General features: G+C 42.6%; 1 protein-coding gene across 2 annotated transcripts in view; it reads right to left on the reverse strand.

Moving 5' to 3' along the window:
• IRF2 (interferon regulatory factor 2) overlaps positions 1-14,024 on the reverse strand; it is a 40,281-nt gene extending 26,257 nt beyond the window's left edge. The window contains exon 1 of one of the 2 annotated variants that reach the window (XM_015624253.3): positions 13,806-14,024. The gene's annotated coding sequence lies outside the window, so the exon portion shown is untranslated. The remainder of the gene's footprint in view (positions 1-13,805) is intronic. The other variant, XM_015624254.3, reaches the window with a different exon arrangement.
• Positions 14,025-21,089: the final 7,065 nt, after the last annotated feature.

Here is a 21,089-nt window from a genome sequence, read left to right on the forward strand (position 1 = left end):
AATTCCTGTTTGTTTTTTTCTTCTGGTTTATCACTCTCTCATGGTGAGATTAGGAAGACTAATCACCTAGAAACACAGTCAGCTGCAGATGGGATCTCAGAAAGCATTTTTCTGCCCTGTCTGAAAAGAGGAGCTCATTTAGTAGGACTACCTGCTAGGATATTACACTATGATTCTTAGTGCAGCGTTCTTAGTAAAACAGCCAGTCTTCAAAAATCACTATTTTTAACCATACCTCCTATTAATGTATTAAGACTGGTAGCTCCAGGAATAGAATTTCCCTTTTCTTGCTCTATTTTTACCACCTGTCTTATTATATTATTACCACCTGTCTTATTATATTATATTAGAGGGGGCCACAGTCAGGGGCATTTGTTGTTTTGGGGGTGGGAGCTTAAATGTATCAATGGACATGAAGACAGCAATAAAATTATTCCCAAACCAGCAGAGAGTGGGCAAGATATCAGCCCCAGCTCAGTGGCATTTGCATGGAGGGGGAAGCCACTGGGAACCTGTGAAGAGCCATTCCCACACAAGAAGCATGGCCCATGGATGCGCTGCCACCACAGTTTATGGAAGGATTATTTTGATCTTCTTTGAAGCTTTAATTACTGCACTATTTGTGCTAGTCCTGTGGTCAGTTCAGCCTATTTTTTGCAGCAAGAAGCTTCAAGAACATGCTGAAGGCTACTCCCCAGCAAGCTATAAACTGGTTGCAATCTGCATATACACATATTTTTGTAATGACTGATAAAGAGCATGTAGTCCCTCCCTACTCTCTGCAAGAACATTCTAGTAAGTCTGACTTGTTTTTTCCTTCACAGAGATAACACTCCTGACATACAGAAAGTGTAACCTTTGAGAATGAAGAGCTCTTCACTTGAATTACAGCAGCTGTAGACAGAAAGTGAAAGCAATGGCATGGCAGACATTGCATCTGAGCAGTACACAATGTTCTTGTTCCTTCGGTTTCACTCTGGCAGCATCTGGGTAACTGAAAAGGCATGAAGATTATCCCCAAAACACAAGCTACTCTGTGCCTGTGGGCACTTTCTTAAAAGTATATTCCTATGGAACAAAAAAAAAAAAAAATAAAAAATAAAAACAGCAAAAAACCAAACCTCCAGAAAAGCAGTTCTTCTTTCCCTATCACAAAGTACCTAGTAGAAAGATTTGTTGGTATTTGGAAATACTATTAATAGTTGTGAAAAGTTAAGGTGGGATAAGATCTTGGAGGCACATTTGTGCAATAGGTCATAGCCTTTGCTCAAAGCTGTGGAAAAACATCTGTTCCTCAGAGGACATGTACAGAATATTGCATGGTATCAATCAAGCTTTTCTCTGCCAATAGAGAATGGGCAATATTATTTTTTTGGAAAGTTATCTTTATTCGTGCTTTGTTGATAAACTTTTAAACTATTCCCTTTGTTTGCTAAAGCTGATGCAGTTAAGAAAAGCATCAATCATCTCTTGTGACCAAAGAGATATGCTGAAATGAGACCATATGCTAATTTTAGGATTCAGAGAACTGGGTTCTGTATTCGTGTCTGTGCCAAGACTGTTCCAGCATACAAGGAAACATGATCTTTTTTTAAAGAACAGTACTTGGAGCAAAATTCTGCTCTTTGGTCACAGACTGAACTCTGCCTTCATATAGGATTTTGCAATATGACCACCTTTTTCAGCTGTTCTGCTGTGAATACCACTTTCAAAGATTTCAGCATCTGTACTCTGAGCAAAGCCCTGCTTAGAAGTCAAACTAATCAGAGGGATAGAGCCTTCTCCCAGGTAAGAAAACCTGTTAGACTCATCTGCCCAGAAATGCTTCAGAAACATAAGATTGACCCTGAAAGGACAACAGACGTGCACTTTACTCATCTGCTTTGACTGTGGATACCTGAACTCCCCCTGCCCACAGTGTGTGGGGGAGACAAAACCTCTGCCTACATTTCCTGTCTGCCATGAGGTGGAGGAGAATCTTACCAGAGGTGCTGCACTTCTTTCTGATAATCCCAAATTATGCAAATAGCCACATCTTCTTTTGCAACCAACAGCAAAACACTTTATCAAAGAGTAGTAAATGAGGAAAAGCGGGCATTGCCATTCTTAGAGGTATAAGGATTACAGGTTCAAAGTGAAATCCTCATTTAGAAAACAGATATGAAGCAAGAAAACCCATAAAAGCCAGTAACAGACTTTCTGAACCCGTAGCTAGTTAGAAAGCAAACCCTTCCCTCTCTGGTCTTTTAATTGCATGTAATGGTGCCTCTTTTTGCCTTTCCATTATTCTGTCAGTGATGGCCTGTTGAACAGGGAAGGATGGGGAAAACATCAGTAGCACATTTGCTTCTCACTGAGCACCTCTTGCTGTGAGCTCCATTAAAGTATTGGCCATGGCCAGTCTTCTCCACAGACCCAGCTCCTGCTGGCTGTAACACTTGATCTACATTGTAGCAACAGCAATATTTTTCCTGCTCTTTCCTAATGTTTTGTTGGCAGCAGAAAAGACTGGGTCCTTCCACTGCAGCCAGGAAAGGTGGTATCTTACTTATTCCAGTGCCTGCCAGAAGGAGGCAACTTCATTAAGACAGGCCAGAAAGCCAAGAATAGGAGAGCAGGCAGGGTGGGAGAGCACAGGTCCTGGGCAGACTGGTGTAAGGCATGGCCTGGCCATTAAGAAGGACCTGTACAGGCAACCACCAGGCAATACTTCACCTGCCTCCCTATGCTCCCAAATGAAACAGGGCAGGGCTGCAACAGGACTATAGCTGCCAAGAGGAAAGCTTTGTGGGATGGTGAAAAACCTGGGAAATCAGGCTGCTGCATGACAGATTCATGCTATCAACAGCTACCCAGCTTTTCAAGGCTCTGTGATGCAGTGTCCAGGTTGTGCCCACCTCATTGCAAGGCAGATGGAGGAGGAGGGAAGCATTCAGCATGCATTCCTCTCCTGCTGTTGTACCCAAGTATGATACACAAAGTAGAATGAAGAAAAGCCCATTTATCCTCAAGAGACAAGGGTAAAAAAAAAAACAAAAAACTCAATTTTCCCTGAAAACAAAACAAAAAAAACCCAACCAAAGGCAAAAGTAACTCAAACGTGTATTGAAATCAGCATTACAGACTTCATGTTAAACACGCCCAGGAAAATGTACTGTGAGAACTCGTACTGTATATGGAGTGTATTTCATCAGCCCTATAGCATTTCTGTTCCACCCAAAGGGTGTTAACATGCCCTGGCGCGGATTCAGACGTTACACATCAAAACAGACTCTTTCCTTTGGTTTCCATGCAGAGCTTATTCTCCCTCAGCAGCAAAGACATGAGTTGTTATTTTGCAGTGATCTCAAGCCTCATTGAAGTTAGCCCTTGGATTTGCAGACCAGAAGTTCACTGGAGAAAATTCATCTTATTTTAATACAATAAACCCAGAAAGCTGCTCTATTTTGCTTCTGGTCTTAACCATAATGAAGCAAGGCTTCAGCCTCTCAATACCCACAATGAAATTTCCCTTGTGCTGGCTCCTGTGTTGAACATTATCATGACACTTGAAGAACATAATGTCTGTGGCTGAGCACATCCACTTCTCTGGCATTGCTGCAGTCTAAATCAGCTGGGAATTTGGGCCAGGCTTTTAACAGATTGCTAAAGATCATTTCCACAGTATCCTTGCCACAATGCTCATCTGCATGCATTGGTGTCTGCTAGTCTGGTGACAATACAAAATGATTGCTTTAGTTTCAGCTTCAAAATTCAGCTTTAATTCCTGCGGGTTTCCTTCATTTTTTTCTCAGGTCCTGCAGGGAGTGAAGATGGGAGATGCCAGATTCTGGAGGCATTAGGATGACAACATCTGTACAAGAGACAGTATCCTTTACCACCTCCTCCAGGAGTCTCAAAAGCAGTCATTATTTGATTATTTATAATTAGTCCAATATCTGATGTGTTTTCTTAAGCTTTGTGTTACATCTGATGACTGAGCATAATTTATCCTCAGTATCTGGGATTTCTAAATATTTTTCTCTCAAATGCTGCCTAAAAGGGAGGCAGTGACTTTCCTGAACTTCACTCAGACAAGTTTGTGGGGGGGCTTGTTTACAAGAGATTTGTTATAATGGTTGTCAGAGAGTAATTAATTCCTTGCACTGGGGAGCAGATATCCTCAATTTCAGTATCCTCAATAATCAATTTTATTCTGGAATTAAGCGCTCACATGCAAATCCACTCCAGAATACCCACACGTAATTGCTGCTGCTGCTTAGCTGTGTTGGTTGGAATCCAAGGAAGACAAACGCTGTGTGTTCTTTAAAGCTGACAGGAAAACTCAGTGTTTGACATCTGATTAAGAAACAGTCTTCCAGCCTGGTGAAAACCAGAAGGCTATTAAAGCTCAAACAATTATAAACAATCACTTCACTGATGCAACTCAAGGGCATGGTTCTGCTAGACCACTGCATTCTCATGAGCTCCATGACTAGGTTTAAGGAGACGTCCCTAAAACTTTTAACAAGCACTTTTACTGTGTGTCTCTCTGAAACCAGTGGGAAATTATACATGCAAGATCGGGATCTTAAACTGTGAGAGCACCTTTTAAAGCCTGGGGTATCTTTATCTCAGTGTCCTGCCTAACATTCCTTGAGTGAGTGCTTTTTAGGGTGCTACACATTAGAAAAGAGCCATTGTAAAAGAAAAGTGCTTAATCTCATTGTTCCCACACTGATGGCTTGTGAGGCTTAGACAGGATTGTACGACAATGACATTTTAGAGGCACTCAGGGATGCATAAAATATTTATTCCAGATAGCAAACACTGAGAAATATGTTCAAGGAAGAGTTTTCAGATTCACTGGCCATGACCTGCACCTGATAAAATCCACCTTGCTTGGATTGGGCTTGTTTCTCACAGCTACCTTTGTTTGTGTAACATACTGTTCTGCATCACACAGCAAGAACTATTTACACACTACACTAAAGTGCGATTTAATATTTGCTTAAAGCTTTCATTTTATTGTCTGGGCAAGGGCAGTTTCTACCACTGAAGTTAATAGCTAACCCACAACTACACCTTTGCTACCCAAACTTCTAATTGTTAGCACAGCACCCAGATCCGGCAGCAAAAGACATAAACTACCTCTGCCTAATTTCACTGAGAGAAGCAAACCCAGCCCTTTCAGCAAAGCGATTTCTCCTTTACTTCTAAGAAAAGGTATTCAAAATAAGTATACACTATTTCAGATTTGTAAAGAACACTCTCATGCTTACTTAAGACACTTTTTTTACAGACAGATCATGGCAGGCACAGACTTGGGGGCTGGGATCCTCTGAATCACCCACTGTGAGCTGGAAACAAGTCTGTCACATGAACTTATTTACAGTTACAAAAATAGCACCATGAAAGACACAGATGTGTTGAGCACAAAAATTAAATTGAATTAGTTATTACAGAGATGTTGCTTTACACTGGAGAATTTAAGAAATATCTCCCTTGTACATACATTTGAAAGGCATGCACTTAAAGTGTACTATGTATTAAATGCTTGTACTTATGCTTGTTGAAATATGATCTAATGCTCCTTTTTCTAAAAATGTTACTCTTTCCTCTGCCACAGGACATACAGGATATGAATAGTTAATGGGATTGGTTATAAAATGTGCTTTTAATTTAAAGTTTTTGTGGTGACCACAGACCAACAGCAATTAGCCTTACTTTATGATCTTCAGCAGCTATTTCTATCACGGAAGTTTCCTGAAATACTACTGAGCTAGAGTGAGACAATTCAACTCATCTTCATTTCTCATCTAAGCTGCATAAATATTAATAACCTAAACAAAGTTAGGCTTCTTTGTATTCTCTCATCAATCTCAAATCTCAGAATTGTTCTGGCATCCAAAAAATTTAGTTTTTATATGTTTGAATGCAATGTGTTCAAATGTGTGAGAACAGGACCTCTGGAATTAAAGTTTTTAATTTCACCTCAGTACAGCTTTAGCAGAGCAGAGATTGTCCAAGCTTCTACTCAATACCAAACCTTTTTTCAATACAGCCCAGAAGCATGCATCCCTAAATAGGAGAAGGATATTCATTTGAGATTACACAGCCATCCAACGTTTGTCCATCTTTTGACTAATTCACCAGGTAATTCTCAAGGTCATAAAGTACAGTATAGCTCTTGACTGATCTTTGGAAATTGAGTGAAACCATTCACAGTCATTTCATACTGCTGCTGGATTACATCTTTTGGTTACTGTTGATCTGCCCCCAATCTAAGTGGATGACCCCAAAGGTGGAGTGCAAAAAAACCAAAAAAACAACAAAACAAAACCAAAAAAAACCACCAAACCAAAAACCTGACCATGTATTCTATACCCAATTATATTAACAACTCAACTCTCAACACAACTAAAACTCAAGCACTCTGGCCAGCTGAATTACTGACTCCCTTTCATCATCCTGGGCATCATCACTTCCACTGTACTTTGTGTACATGTTTGCCACAGCATTTCAAAACAGTGTTTCTGTGACTGAAGAAGATGCCACTTCCCATATTGCAGGGCCTTTGCCCAGACCTCTGGCTGTGAAAAGTGGTGCCTGGATAAACCAGGAGTACAGCCCCTACTCTCTATTGTGTAGTTTGCTAAGGGAGTGCTGCCATGCAGTAGTCTAATTTAGACAACAGATTAAATAAATGGTAAAACTGAATTAATTTTTCAAGCTGTCATGCTTCTTTCCTCTGTGTTTATTCTTTCATTTCTGCCAACTGGGAAATGAAAACCAACGGAGTCGGTTTCACTTTTGTTTATATTTGGTTTCAATTTTATCCTCAAGTTTTGCTTTCATCTTTTTCATGTAACACGGTTGGGATTTCAAATGCTGCAGGCAAGCTTTCAGTAATTTAAAAACATTACTCTCCTATCCTGCCTGTTTTCCTATTGCAGAATTATTTTTATTTTAGATAAACTTTTTAAGGTGCTGTCACAATTTTGGAAAGTGTTTTGGGGTGGGGTTGTTTAGTTTTGATTTTATAGATTTATATGCATCATCCAATTAAATTCAGTACTTCACTGTTCTCCACTTGATTCATGTCTCAGTTGCATATAAAGACCATTTATAGGATTCAACAAAACACATTAACAGAGGAGCCAGTACACCCAGTGCACAAAAGCCCATATCGTGCATCAATTGTGTTATACATATATGCATGAAATACACATAAAGAGCTAAATTTATTGCTACCTTAATTTATTAAACAACATAGGCAGTATCTTGCTTAAAGCTGTAAGAGGCTTGTGAATGCTGTCAAGCAATATGCAATATCAATAGAAATATTACAATACAGGCTTTGTCTTCTGTGCACTTTTCAGGCCCTTCAAGTCTCATATATCCCTCCATACATATCAAAAAGCAGAACTTAACCACACACAGGTCACACTTTTCAAAACCAAATGCGTAAGCAACCCTTCCTTCTTTTGTACTGTATTAAGTATCTAAGTCTTTAAAATGCACTTAAAATAATTTTACAGCAAAAGGGAAATGGTTGGACAATATCCACTGTCACATGTAGTTCAGAACAAAGACAAACATAAACAGTTTTGACGCACCTTAACACCATTCCTAAGGCCAGAAATATGCTGAGAGCTATAGACCAAGCCTGTCAAGGTTAGCTGAAAAACCATCAAACAGCAATCTGCCCTACTCTTTAATAGACAGCAATATGAAAATTATTACTTCCAGGCTTATCTTGAAAGATAGCAATCTATATAGCAACAACTGAATGTTAAAATAACTTAAGAGTTAAAATTTAAATTGTGCACCTGTGGTGAAATAATATGCCACATGCAGGCAGGTTTGCTCCCGGATTTGTGTCCAGGCTGCAACAAGATAACATGTTTTCCTGTCCTAAAGACTGCTGTACTTGATTTAATGCAATCTGCTCCCAAGCAAACAAAGGGGTCAGAAGATTTCCAGCATACAGAAAGCTGCAATATATCACAGATTCAGAAACCAAACATTACTTAGTGGTATTGCTTACCACTTCTTTCTTTCTTCTCTAGGTCATTCAAAGACCTGAAATTTTACATCAGCTTCCAGTAAATTGAAAACATATCCAGCACTAACTGTAAGAGAAAGTATTAAAGCCTTTTCACAGTTTATCAATAAGAAGTATGTGTTGTACTTCTTAACAATACTATTTTTTTTATGCTATATACAAAGTACCTTAATTTTGTGTATTTATATATGTAGATACCTAGATATGTATATCTACATGTATATATTTACATACACATACATTAAACTGTTAACATGGATTCCCTTTCACTAACTGTTAATTGTTGATTTCAATTTTTTAAGTGGCTATTTTAATCTTAGCACAAGAGTTTACACATAGTCAATACAAAGACATACATACATAGACAATACAAAGTTCATACAGTTCCAATAAAACTTCTGAAAAAAAAAACAAACCAAACCAAAAAACCCCAAGAGGAAATTATTTAATTACACTGAATGATACTTTGCATAATGCTATTCATACATGAGGAATATGCAACTTAACAAATCTGTTCCTCTCATTTACTGTATCCAGAATCTTTTCAGCTTACTTATTTGTTGTTCAGTTTTGCACTTGAGATCTCAGAGGGCAAATCAGAAAATGTTTTGCACGAATCACAGTTTGTAGCAGCACAAGCTACAATAAAACTTATGTAAACACTGCCTCATGGTTTATGCCCTCAATATCACAATCATTGTAGGACTTTGAAGAATCAGGTTTCAAAAGACCAATCTTTACAAATGAGACACAGAGATAAGCAAGAGTAACACGTGATTAGTTTTGTATCTTTACCTAGAAACAGACCATGACTTTTAATATAAGATATACAAAATACAAGATGAGGTTCTAATCCTGCAAATGTCAGAGGAATTTTGCAGGGGTACTGCTCCAATGCAATGTTAAATGCATACAGGACACACTTAACCTGACTGTAACTGGGGTGGTGTTAACAAGGTCTGGGGTAGCAAGCCCAAATTAAACAGGATCATCATAGACTATTTTTTTTCCTGGAAGTTTGATAAAATCTTTTGCTACAATTTTCACATAACAAAGGGCAATTCATGGTCTTGCTTCTCTGTTATCTGCAAATTGACTGTAGCTTATAGTTCTCAGTGGAAACTTCTGTTAACAGTTTTCAGCAATGATTCTTGATCAGCATCTGCAGTAATTCTGTCAGCAGCCAGTGCCCAAAATTTGATACTGAACTGTTCTGACTGCTAAGTTGCACAGCAAGTTTCTCTCCAAAAGACTGCCTAATCACTCATGAACCCAAGTAAACCCCTGACATACATGCAGTGGCTGTGAGCACCACAATTTATGTATTGCAGGACAAACATCTGTTTTTTTTAAAGTTGTCTCCCAATTGTTTTATTTGAGTCTCACTTATCTCTTCACTTTCTTCATGACGTTAATGATTTTAAAGAAAATCCCCATGGTCCCTTCAGTCACTTCTTTTCCAAGCTACTTACTCTTTCACAAAATCTCCTTCCTACCCTTCATCATCTTTGACATCCTCCACTGTAGCTCAGCAACTTTCACTATTTCCTGAATCAGGAGAGGGGAGAAACATGGATTTGTAGTGGCATGATAGTGCTTTCTATTTCTAACTCCTTCCTAATAATTCCTAACCTGTCCTGTCCTTTATTAGCCATACCTTGGCACAGAGCTTATTTTTTCATTGGATTATACAAGTTGTATGACTTTTTTCCTGAGTAGAAAGTCAATTCATGCTTCATTTTTGTGTACAGAAAATCAGGATTGCAATCCCTTCCATGTGCATTACACTGAAATTGGTCTATACTGAATTTCATCTGCAAACTTACATCCATGCTTTCAAAATAAGATTCTATTGCAGACTTTGTGGCTCAGCCTTTGGGATTTTCATGCTCCAAATGATTTAATACAACCAGCAAACTTGTCATATTTCCACCTATTCCTTCCTCCATCCCTTGGATGGCATAGGCCCTGGGCAGACTCGGGGTGATGTTACAACCTGTTTTCACTGAGCAAACTAGCCGTGACTGCAGAGCCTGAAGCAAACTGATCCCACCTTGAAACTGGCCCTGCTTTAGTAAGGACTGCATCAACCAGACAACAGCTCAGCAATACCTTTAGAGAGCACTAGAGGAGTCATGACACTCAACTCCCTGGCAAGAAAAGTCAGGCCTAGTCTTTGTCACTGTTTCACATTTACACCCATGTCCAGTAGTCCCATTCACTAATCCATGGCAAACAACCAACCAAAAATGCCCATCCTCGAGTTCCGAGTCTCCACAGAAACCCTGAAAAGCTGACAGCTCATTTGTTACATCCTATTTCTAGAGCACCAAAGCAGGCCTACTCAAGGAGTTACACAGAGAGGCAACATATCAGCAACTTTCCATTAAGGTTATTTCAAAACTCTGCAACAAGTATCACCTCCTGCCTTCTACTTCATCCTTCCCATTGGTTTGTTCTCATACTGTCTCTCACAGACCCTTAACTTTGAAAAACTCCTTGGCAAGTTCACTCCTTAAAAAAATGGAAAGCCTCTTGCAAAAGAATCCCTTTAAAGTCTTTCTTGGTGAAGCAAGGCTCAGAGAATTTGTTTCACTCTTCCACTGACTTTATCTTCCTTGAGCACTCCTTCTATGCATGGATAACTTATCAGCAAGCTTCCTGGGTTTGATGCACTTCAAAGAGTATATTCTAATTGTTCTCATGCCTTTAGCAGCATGACTCTTTGCCTTACCTTATTGTGTTTGACACAGATTTTACATTGTTTTCCACTTTCCTCATTCAAACACAAAACCTTAACATTTGAAAGAGGTCTTTTTGCTTGTACTGAGTTGCTTTACTTTGCTTGTTGGCCTGCTCAGCTTCTTTGGTATTTTTGACAGATGACATCCAATTGCTTTGAGCCTTTACTATTAGTGTCTTTGAAGAATTACATGCCACTTGCAACTATTTTACACTTTTGGCTGCCTCTCACCATTTGATTAATTTCTTTCCTCGCTATATGAAGATCTGCTTTGGAAGAGTAAACACTGCCACAACAACTCTTGCCTTTGCTGCTCCTGAAACAACACTGAGTTTAAGGACACTATGACCAGTGTCATGTTAGAGCTGGCTAGGATTTAAAATGCAAAATTCTGAACTTAATTCTTGCTGGCCAGTCCCTTGCCCAGAGTTGTTACCCACTGTGTACCTGTACAAACTACACCTAGAGAAAGCAGGTTGTTTTTGGCACCTGGGCAAATTTCATGTTGGGCCATGACATAATCTACTTGGGGGAAACTGAGGTCTCTCATTAACAATCATATTTCCTACTCTTGTAGCTTCTCTACTCTGCCTTAACATATGCCAGTTTTTGTCAACATCAAACCATGGGACCCTGTGTTATTTCCCCAAACAGTTATTTCCTCTTTAGCAAAAAGTTTCCCACATAATGCATGTGCAAGCTACTCAGTCCTCTCTCTGCAGCCACAAAGTTTTTGATATTCTGAATATTTGATCATGGAGATGTTTTAACACCATGGAGGTGATGCACCACTTCAAAAGAGAGTGTGTCATGGCAAACTTTACAATCTTTATCCACCAGCTTTTCCCACTGTTTGGTTTTCAAACATATATTAATGTAAATATGGTATATATAAGCACATGTTTTCAATGAAGACATACATAGCCTGGCTGCAAATTTATTTACATAAAGCCTATTCTTATAATGTAGACTCCATTTATTCAAAAAAATATTTTTATTTTCTCTTGAATCCTAGTACCCTTTTTTCTTCATAATTTTCTCAACTCTGTATTAAATCTCCCTCTAACTCCACTTGGTCCCACATATCAAAGAACTTTGCTCAATGGAGAAAGGGGCCTTTAACCCCAATTCCTAACAGCCTGCATGTTACTTCTCATACCTCTTGGCTACCCATTTCCACACAGCATGGCCTGTGATGAACAGCTCTTCTCTAGAGACTGACTTGACACCTCCTAGAATCTGTCACTTCTGTCATCAGCAAAGTAACTGGGTAGCAGTGCTAATATATGTGCCAAACAATAACAATGTCTGACTGCCCTACCTGCATCTGCCAGCCTGCTGGGATGCCCAGCCTCAGAGAGATAACACAGGGCTCAGCAGGCTGACACCTTGCAGTGCTTGTACCTCACTGAAGAGCTGCAGTGTAGCACACGGCCACAATGAAGGGGTACTGTGCTTAAGAACTTGGAGCTCTCACACCTTTCACCATGGTGTTTACCAGCAAAAAGAAGGGGGCACACAAAGTAATTCCATGGCAGCATGTTACCAACAGGGGCCAAAGAGGGACATTGATGCATCTGAAGGGGCTGGTGGCAAGGAAAGACTGTGATTCAGACTCAGACCATCTACCTCACAGATCAATTCTGCTACTTGTGTGGCTGTCTCTGTATTAGGGTGAATTCAAATGTTGCTGCTCCACTCAACTATCTTTTTGTGGTACAAACACAGGCATCCTGCAAATGTTGTTAAGACTTAAACAAAATAACTGTAAACCTAAACATGTTGTATTTCATCTCCAGAAACTGAGGTCTTCATTTACAACTGCTCGTTGTAAATGAACCTTCAGGAGAATGCTGTCTGCAAAAGCTTAGCACGGTAAGGTGGGCTATAAATTACAACTGTACACGTACCGGAAGGAAAGTTCTGCACTCCGGAATTCCTTTATCTGAGCTCTGTGTCTAAAGAAGTAAGGTTAAGACACAGACTCTGCTGTTTAGGAACTCACACTATTTAAAGCGGCAGTTAAAGACCTGAGTACCTCTGGGGATCTGAGCCGAGGGACCCAACCCTTCAGGTACTTGCAACTTTGAACCCAGCCAAGGCAAGACGCTCGAACGTACGAATAGACGACCCCGCGTACTGCAGACAAAGTAAATCCTGCTCCCACACATCAAAGGCTAACTCCCCTCTGGGGTCAGACGTCCAGCGCTTGGCTCTCTGCTCGCTGGCACGGGGCAGGACAGGGCCCGCACAGGCGGCCGCGCCACCCAGCCCGCACGGGAGGCCGGTCCTGCAGGAAACCGAGCGGCCGCGCCATTTCCTCCTTCCGCCGCTCCCGCGGCACCCGCCCGCCGCCAGCCTCGCTCCATCTCCCCCCTCCGCCCTGCCGTGCGCTCCCGAGGGTGGGATCCCGGCGTGGCCCCGGCCGCAGCTCCCTCCGGGCCCTGCGGGCGGCGGCCCCGCCGCTCCGCTTGTGTAACGGGCCCTCCGTGAGGCGGGCCGGCCCCGCCCCTTCCCGCCCCCGGCCCCGCGGGGCAGCCCCCCCCCCCGCCTCAGCGCCCCCCGCCCGCGGCCCCTCCGCCCGCGCCGCCGCCAACGCTCCCCTGCCCTTATCGGAGCCACCGCAGCCGCCAGCCCCGCAACAAGTGCGGGGCCCCCCGGCCCGACCCGGCCCGGCCCTCGCCGCGGCCCTCCCGACCCGACGCCCCCGCCTTTGTCCGTGCGTCCGAACTCGCTCCCCACCCGGGAAACGGCGGGTGCCCCCCGTCCGCTCCATCTCCGCCGCGGCCGCGTCTTCCGTTCCCCCCCCGCCCCTTCTCAAATGTAGCGGCGGAATCGGGCTCGGCCCCGGTCGCTGCAGCCCGACCTTTTGTTTTTAAAACCGATGCGCATCTGCCCCGGAGCCCCCCGCTGCCCCGCACACAGAAACGGCGGCAATGAGGAAAAATAAAATGAAAATTAAACAAGAAGAAAATAATAAATAGGAAAAAATAATAGAAAACAATTCAAAATTACCTTGCCGGCCCGTTTTCGCGGCCCTTATATAATTCCTCAAGGTTACCGCCGTTGCCAGGGGACACGAAATGGAAATGAAAACAGGCGCTGAATAATCGCGGGAGCAAAACTAAAAGTTCAGTGCCTCCGCCCGGGAGGAGAGAGGGCCAGATCGAAAGCAAAACAAGGAGAGGAAGCGGCGAGGCCGCCGGCGCTTGGAAATCCCCCCGCCTCTCCGCCGGGCCGGGCCGGCCGCGCAGGCGGCGGGGGCAGGGCTGCGGCGGCGGGCGCGGAAGCGCTGCGCCCGTCACCGCCGCGCCGGGGCACAGCACAGCACAGCGCCGGGACACGGCACGGCACAGCACGGCACAGCACCGGGGCACGGCACGGCACGGCACAGCGCCGGGGCACAGCGCCGGGGTACGCACGGCAGAGCACGGGGCTCCACCACCGACGCCCTCTCGGCACCGGCTCCAGCTGACCCCCGGCAACAAGCGCAGCGAGAGCTGGAGCCAGCCCTGGGTAGCCAGGAGCGAGGGAGCACTGTTCCGTGACTCAAACCCAGGGCTCCAAGGAGGTTCTCCCTGCCGCTCCAACAGCACCGACTGAATCGCTCCTTGCGTCTCTCTAGCCCCTCTGCTGAGGTGAGAGTCTTGGTTTCGGTCTGGTACAGGCGCATGCTAGGACTGTCATTGCCTTTGGAAAATGACAATGTCGTAGTTCCACAACGAGGACAATCGCAGATCAGATCCTTAGAACCCAGCGAGGCTCAAGCAGCTGTCTTCAAGAGAGAGTTCTTGGATTTCAACAGATTATACAAACTGCCGTTAGTTGTGGAGTCAATGAAGAGACCAAAGCTTTCCACATGATTTTGCTAATCCCGATTCGATCTACAGTAAATAAAATTGAATGAGGTTGCAATGCGCCATTCCTAGCCCTAGCAATACACGAATGGTAAAGGAAAAGAGCTCTTGGAGGCTGGAGGAGATATGAAATGCAATCATTTCAAAAGGCTGTACATGGATACAGACAGGTGTATGCATCTCTCTCACATGCACGCGTGTCTATACGTGCGCATCCATACAATGTGTTCGGGTAGCCAAGAGGCGCAGCTCCCTGATACATTACAATGTAATTTATGTACATTGTAATGTACGTGATGCACCGGGCCGGCAGCGGTGGGAGAAGCGCCGGGACACCGGGGTTGTGCAGGGAGTGGTTAAGGCGCTGTGTGCTCTCCAGCTGCACAGCAAATGAGGGGGAGCTGTTCTCCAGGTGCTGTGTGCTGTGAGGATACTTTATGGCAGCATCCCTGGACGTGCAGAGAACACTGAGCTAGCAGAGAGATAGGGAGTCTACCCTTGTGGGTCACAAGACCTCTTCCTGTCGTGAAAAGGATATCCTTGCATTGAGAACATAATCACAAAACAGTTTAGGCTGGCAGAGACCATGGATATCAGCAATCTGCCACTTCCCAAAAAACCACTGTGGCCTAGAAGGTGGCCATGGTTCACATGTGCACCAGTGAAGTAGGAAAGGTCAAGGAAGAGGTTTGAGAAGCAAGACATAGGGTGCCAGCTAGGACAGTAAAATCAAGCATCTCCTTCTAAACTTCTCTAGAAACATTCCCAGCAGTAAGGAGAGGTCCACACTCATTTGGAGGGACACAGGTTCCCAGGGAAGCTGCACAAGAGAAGCAAGGAAGGTCCTACTCATGGGGCTGACACTCCCAGATATGTCCAGAAGAGGCTGATTTCCATGAAGCCACAGTGGAATGAGAATGAGGGATATGTGACACCTGGCTTCAAATTGGCATGTTGATTGAATAAATGTGCAGGAGAAGGAAATAATCAGCAAGACATGATAGTGACATACCACAGGTTATGTAGGAGAATCAGTCTAGGCTGTGGCTATAGGGAAAGGGGCTATGAACTCCATGACAAAAGAAACAGCAAAATCAAACTCCAATAACTAAAGCCAAATTTTCACAGACTTAAGGTCTAACTAGCATAACAGCAGGTTATTAGTGCCCTCTGACCAGGTCAGAGATAATTACTATGGCCAGGTTGGATTGGAGAGGAGTAAACTGATTGAAAGTGAGACATTTCTTACCAGCTAGTTCCTACTCAGAAATAAGATCTAACAGTTGCAATAAGTCATGGAAGAGTTGGTTCAGCACTCAAAATCTGGTTGAAGTCCCAAAGCTGGTGGAAGAAGGCAGGATGAAGTGCAGAGAACAGAATGGGCACATAGCTCCTGATGATCACTCTGGCCCATGTGCAGCAGAAATACCAAAGATCCAGAGAAGAGCAACGAAAATAAAGAAAAATGTGGAGCCACCCTTATGTTAGAGCAATTCAAGGATTTAAGTGACCAAGATTATACAGGAGGGAGAAGTGATAAATGACAGAAAACAGTGAGACCAGAGAGAATAATGAGTAGAGAGGAGTAGGGGTGGATTATTTGCTTTCTTTTCTAATAAAAGAGCTAGAGAGCATTGAGTGATAATAGCAGGTGGCCAATTTAAAGCAAACAGAAGGAGGTGGACCTTCATACAGCAGGTAATTAAACAGTAGGACACCTTCCTTTGAGGTGCCAGTAGTTCACAGGGGATCCCAAAAAAGCACTTGTACACATTCACAGAAGAAAAAATACTCCACAAGGTCTATTAAATGTAAAGATACCAACTCTGCCTTCAAGCAGTCCCCAAAGCCGCAAATTCCTAAGGGTTAGAAGCCCTTTGGTACCCTTCAAAAAGTCCTGGATAGAAATGCCTGCAAATTGTTCAGGGCAGGAATGCTGCTCCAACACCTCCCTCCAAGCAAAGAGTAGAGTGACTTGGGCTGGTTTTTGCAGTACTCAGTAGCTGTTATTTTTTCTTTTAATGTGCTTTTAATTTGTTTGCAGGATGAGCCAGCTGTGAAAAATACTGTAACTTATGTATCACTAAATATTATGTAGAAAAAATACCATCATTTTAATAATTTAATGTCTCATTCAGAGGACACTATTCACAAAATGGTGTTGCTATGAATTGCATTGGTTGGTTTTGGTCCAAGGAAACGGTCAACTTCCCTGAGAAACACTAGCCAAGCCACTGGGCAGAATTTGCAGCTCACTCTTGCCGTTTCCTCCTACCACCTTCACCTGATCCCAGTGGAGCACATTCAAGGATCTTGGTGCATTCTGCACATTGACAAAGGCCTTTCCCTCCATGTCTCCTAGCACCACAAAATCAGAAGTTATACCAGAAGTTAATTCTTCTGTTGTGATTCCCTTTTTTAATGCTGAAAAATAATGGGAATTGACAGCTTTTGTTGTCTAAACTTAACTTTCAGCAGTGACTCATTCCCTTCGAAAAAGAAAATCTTGTGACTTTGCTGTTTCAGTAAGATGTGGCAGCTTTAAAATCAGATAATTTAACCCAGAAGCATTATGTGTCCACAGATTTTTCTCTACATAACTGTCATAGCTTGCAACTTATTCTTTTAACCGCCTTCTTTAGAGATCTGGCTACTGGAATCAGTTGTTTCCATTAACATCTTGCCTTTCCTTCACAAATGAGTCTCTTTTCTAGCCTGGAGCTTATTGCTGTGAGAAAAAAACTTCAAACTGGGAATCCCTGAAGTTCCAGAAAATAAATAAATATGCAATATACCAGCCATCTTTGTGGGTTTGTTTGGTTTTCTTTTGTTTTTTACTTGTCTTTTGTTTTTAAAGTTTAATAACATTTTTAAAAAGTTAAATAACATTTATGACATTTTCCATTTTTTGCTGCTTTTGTTGTGGATTTTACCCTGTCTTTATGTGGAGCTAACTATACCATAATTTTGATTCTTAAAATCAGTGTCACAGGCATTGGGACTATTCATATGTAGAACTGAAGAGGTTGAATTTTCTCATGGAGCTGGGATTCAATCTTACCTACTCACCTACAGCTGACCTGTTTATTTTTTTGATACAATTAAGTAGGAAAGCTAATTTATGTTACAGGCCAGTATCAAGAAAATAAATCAATTGCAAGAGACTTGTAATTCTTAGTTTGATATTATCACCCACATCTTCCCATTCCCAAAAATGTCTACAACCATTTTTAAACATGATGCACAGTTAAATTTATTTTAAATTTTAATTTGTTCTGTGAAAAACATTCTGATGCTGATGTAATCTTTTGCACTGATATTTTTAGATACTAGATAGTAATGACACCTTACTTATTGAAAAAGTGAAAAACAGACAAAAAACTCATGAGATTTTTAGGGCTAAGAATTTAAAGTATTTGCATATTACTGTAACACAAATAATCATCCAAAGTGTAATTGAAAAGTGTTGGCTAACCTTTTAAGAAATTCTAATTAATTTGTCCTCTGAAATCAGTTGTATTTGTTGGAGGGGGTTGATTGTGGGTTTTTTTATTTCGTTTACTTTGTGTGTATACTGTTGTAAATAAAAAGACAGTCTGGACTTTGGTGTTCCTGCAGTGTTCTAAAATTATTTATGCTCATGTTAAATTTCATAGAAACTAAAGTTTGTTGCTAGAACCCTGGAGATACAGCTGGGTCTCTTCTTCCTCACCCAGCCTCTGGAGGGAAAAAAAATAATTGACATTAAGTCCAAACTGGGGAAATAGGGCCTTAAATAAAAGGACATGAGCAATTCCTCTCAAGTGCAGGGAGGGTCTTCACGCATCTGAAGTTAATGTGCACACAGGAGCGTGGATGGGGAGAGCCTCCCATCCCTCCTTTGCCTTCATTTAGTCCAGGTTTCTTAACTCAAAATTTCTGTGCTCTTTCTCTCCTTTTTTCTCCACTCCAGCGGCTGCAGGGAAGCGTGTGGCTCGCTCCGGCTGCTCCTATGGGATGCAGGCCCCTGCCCGCTCCTGGCAGGGTGCAGCTGTGTCACCTGCAGCAGCAGAAGCCCAGGCTGAGCCCTCCTGGCCCGCTGCAGCAGGGAGCCGGGGACAGCAGCGTGACTGAGCACTGGCAGCACCACCCCAGTGCTACTCACACAGCGCAAAGAGGGAATTTCCTGAACGCGTTTCGGAGCAAATCCATCCCTGGGATATTTCCTTTGGTTTTGGTTGGGCTGCGCCAGCAGGGACACCTACCTATGAGAGGCTTAACAGGGCATCTAAATTAGTGAGTACTTCTCAGCTCTCATATTCCAGCTGTGCTGTTCTTCTGATTGCTAAGGAATGAGATGGTGGGAGTGTGGCTTTGTTTTTATTGGTAATAATTAAGGTAATAATTATAGAAAAGTGTTCCAGATGGAACAATCTATTTGCTTGGACCAGATCTCTAAGGAGTAGCTTCTCTAAACTGCAAAATAAAACTTTTCTGCTGCAATTCAAAGTCTCTTACAGTTTCAGAAAAGCCAAGTATCTTCACAAAGATGTTTTATCCAGCCCTTAGCAAATTCAGTCAGAAAGAGTCAAGGGATAAAACAGTAACCTGTGACAGACATTATTCTACTAAGAAATTGTTCTATTTTCCAAATCATATTGGTCTGGCTGCAGCTAGGAGCTGCAGGAGGACAGGTAGGAGGGAAGAGCCTGTCTCCTGAGCCCAAACCAAATACATGACATAGAGGAACCCTATTGAGGACTATAGTGCCTTTTTATGTTACTTGTCACTGCTTTTGTTTGGCTGCAGTACTTCAGCCCATTGCTCTGCCAGCTCAGCTGCTGTACACAATTCACTTTATTTAATAGGAGAGAAAGAAGGGAACCAGGAACTTGCTTAACAGCACTGTAACATGGTTTTGGTTACTCACATCTCTTGGCCCTTGCAGTAAAATTTAGGGAGGAAAGAAGTCCTTTAAAAACATGTACACCATCTTGTCATTTCAGAGCTGGAGTGGAGCTTGGCCGAGAAAGCCTGGATGGGAGCCAGACTGCTTCAGCAGATCACACCTGAAAGTGATCCTGCTTAGCCCTGCTTCAATAGAGTGTTTCACTGAAGTGGAAGTTTTTATGGCAATTTTCCCAGTGAAACTTAGGCAGAATATAAAGGTAGGTGATATGTTGCCTATTATCTTGACAAAGCAGAATGAATATGTTTCTTCAGGATAACAATCAGCTGTTAAGAGCTTTGCTTCATATAATGTATAAACACATCCTTTGATTTATTAATTCAAAACTTATTAATTGTTAAAAATAGCTCAGTTCTCTTTGTAGAGGGGAAGGACACTCTTCTCTTTCTACCTTCCTGTTTGTAGTGGATTTTCACATAAAAAAGAGACTTTCCAGGGATACCTGTTGCAGAAATGTTCACCAGGCATATTGCCCCATCAATCATTCTCTGAAGCAGATGATATTCTTCCTTAAATCCTGACACAGTCCCATGGTTTTGTGGGGAGGAAAGTTCCACCCCATGATAGGGGTGTTTTCCTCCCCTCCAAAACTGGAGAACAAGAGGACAGAGGGAGCCAACCCACCCATTGGACCTACCCCAGACTGTGCTGGGCATCCCCTGACAGATGTGCCCACACAGACAAACCAGCATCCCAGCTCACATCCCCACTTCTCATGGTCTGTGCCAGTTCACCCCTTTGCTGGGCAAGGGGGGGTCGTCAGGGACCATTGTCCATCTCAGAAGGAGAGGCAAGAAGTGCTGGGATGTGGCCACCTCACTGACCTCTCAATGGTGAAGGAGGCATAAGGGTGCCAATACAGGGGGGGTCCTCCTCAGGAGGTTTCCTGCTGACAAAACAGGAAATTCTGTGTGCCCCCCAGCTTATCTGACTCTGCAGCAGCCTCTGATGCTACAACTTTGGGAGGCTATTTAAGTATAGCTCCAGCTACACCTCCTTGGTGTACTCTCCAGCTCATACTGCAACACCACCCAAAGTGACCACAAAAAGAAAGAAAGAGGGACCCAATTATAAACAGTTAATTTAAGGCTTTTCTATCTGAAGTTAAAATGGTCATTACAAGTTATGAATCCATTTCCAATTCACCACTTTCTTTAAATCTTTGGCTCTTTCATTTTTCCTCGGTTTAATTATTTATAATTATTATATATTATATAATATATTATAATTAATAATAAGTGTTTAATTATTAACAAAAGAATAATTTTTAGGTAAGAAGACTGCCTTCATGTTTGTGGCCTGGAAACACTGATCTCTAGAGTGCTTCTCTATAACCTCTGCACATCCAACTGACCATCCTCTCAAAGCAAGAGCAGATGCAGCATCTTCTGGATGCACTGGACTAGCTGAAGTTGAGCTCCTCTGCTGCACCTTCAGTGCTAGCTTGTGGAGTCCAGCAAGTTAATTTTCTGAAAGGCAGCAGCTGGCCCTGCT

The sequence above is a fragment of the Parus major genome, chromosome 4 (assembly GCF_001522545.3).
Source record: "Parus major isolate Abel chromosome 4, Parus_major1.1, whole genome shotgun sequence".
NCBI classification, from domain to species: Eukaryota; Metazoa; Chordata; class Aves; order Passeriformes; family Paridae; genus Parus; species Parus major.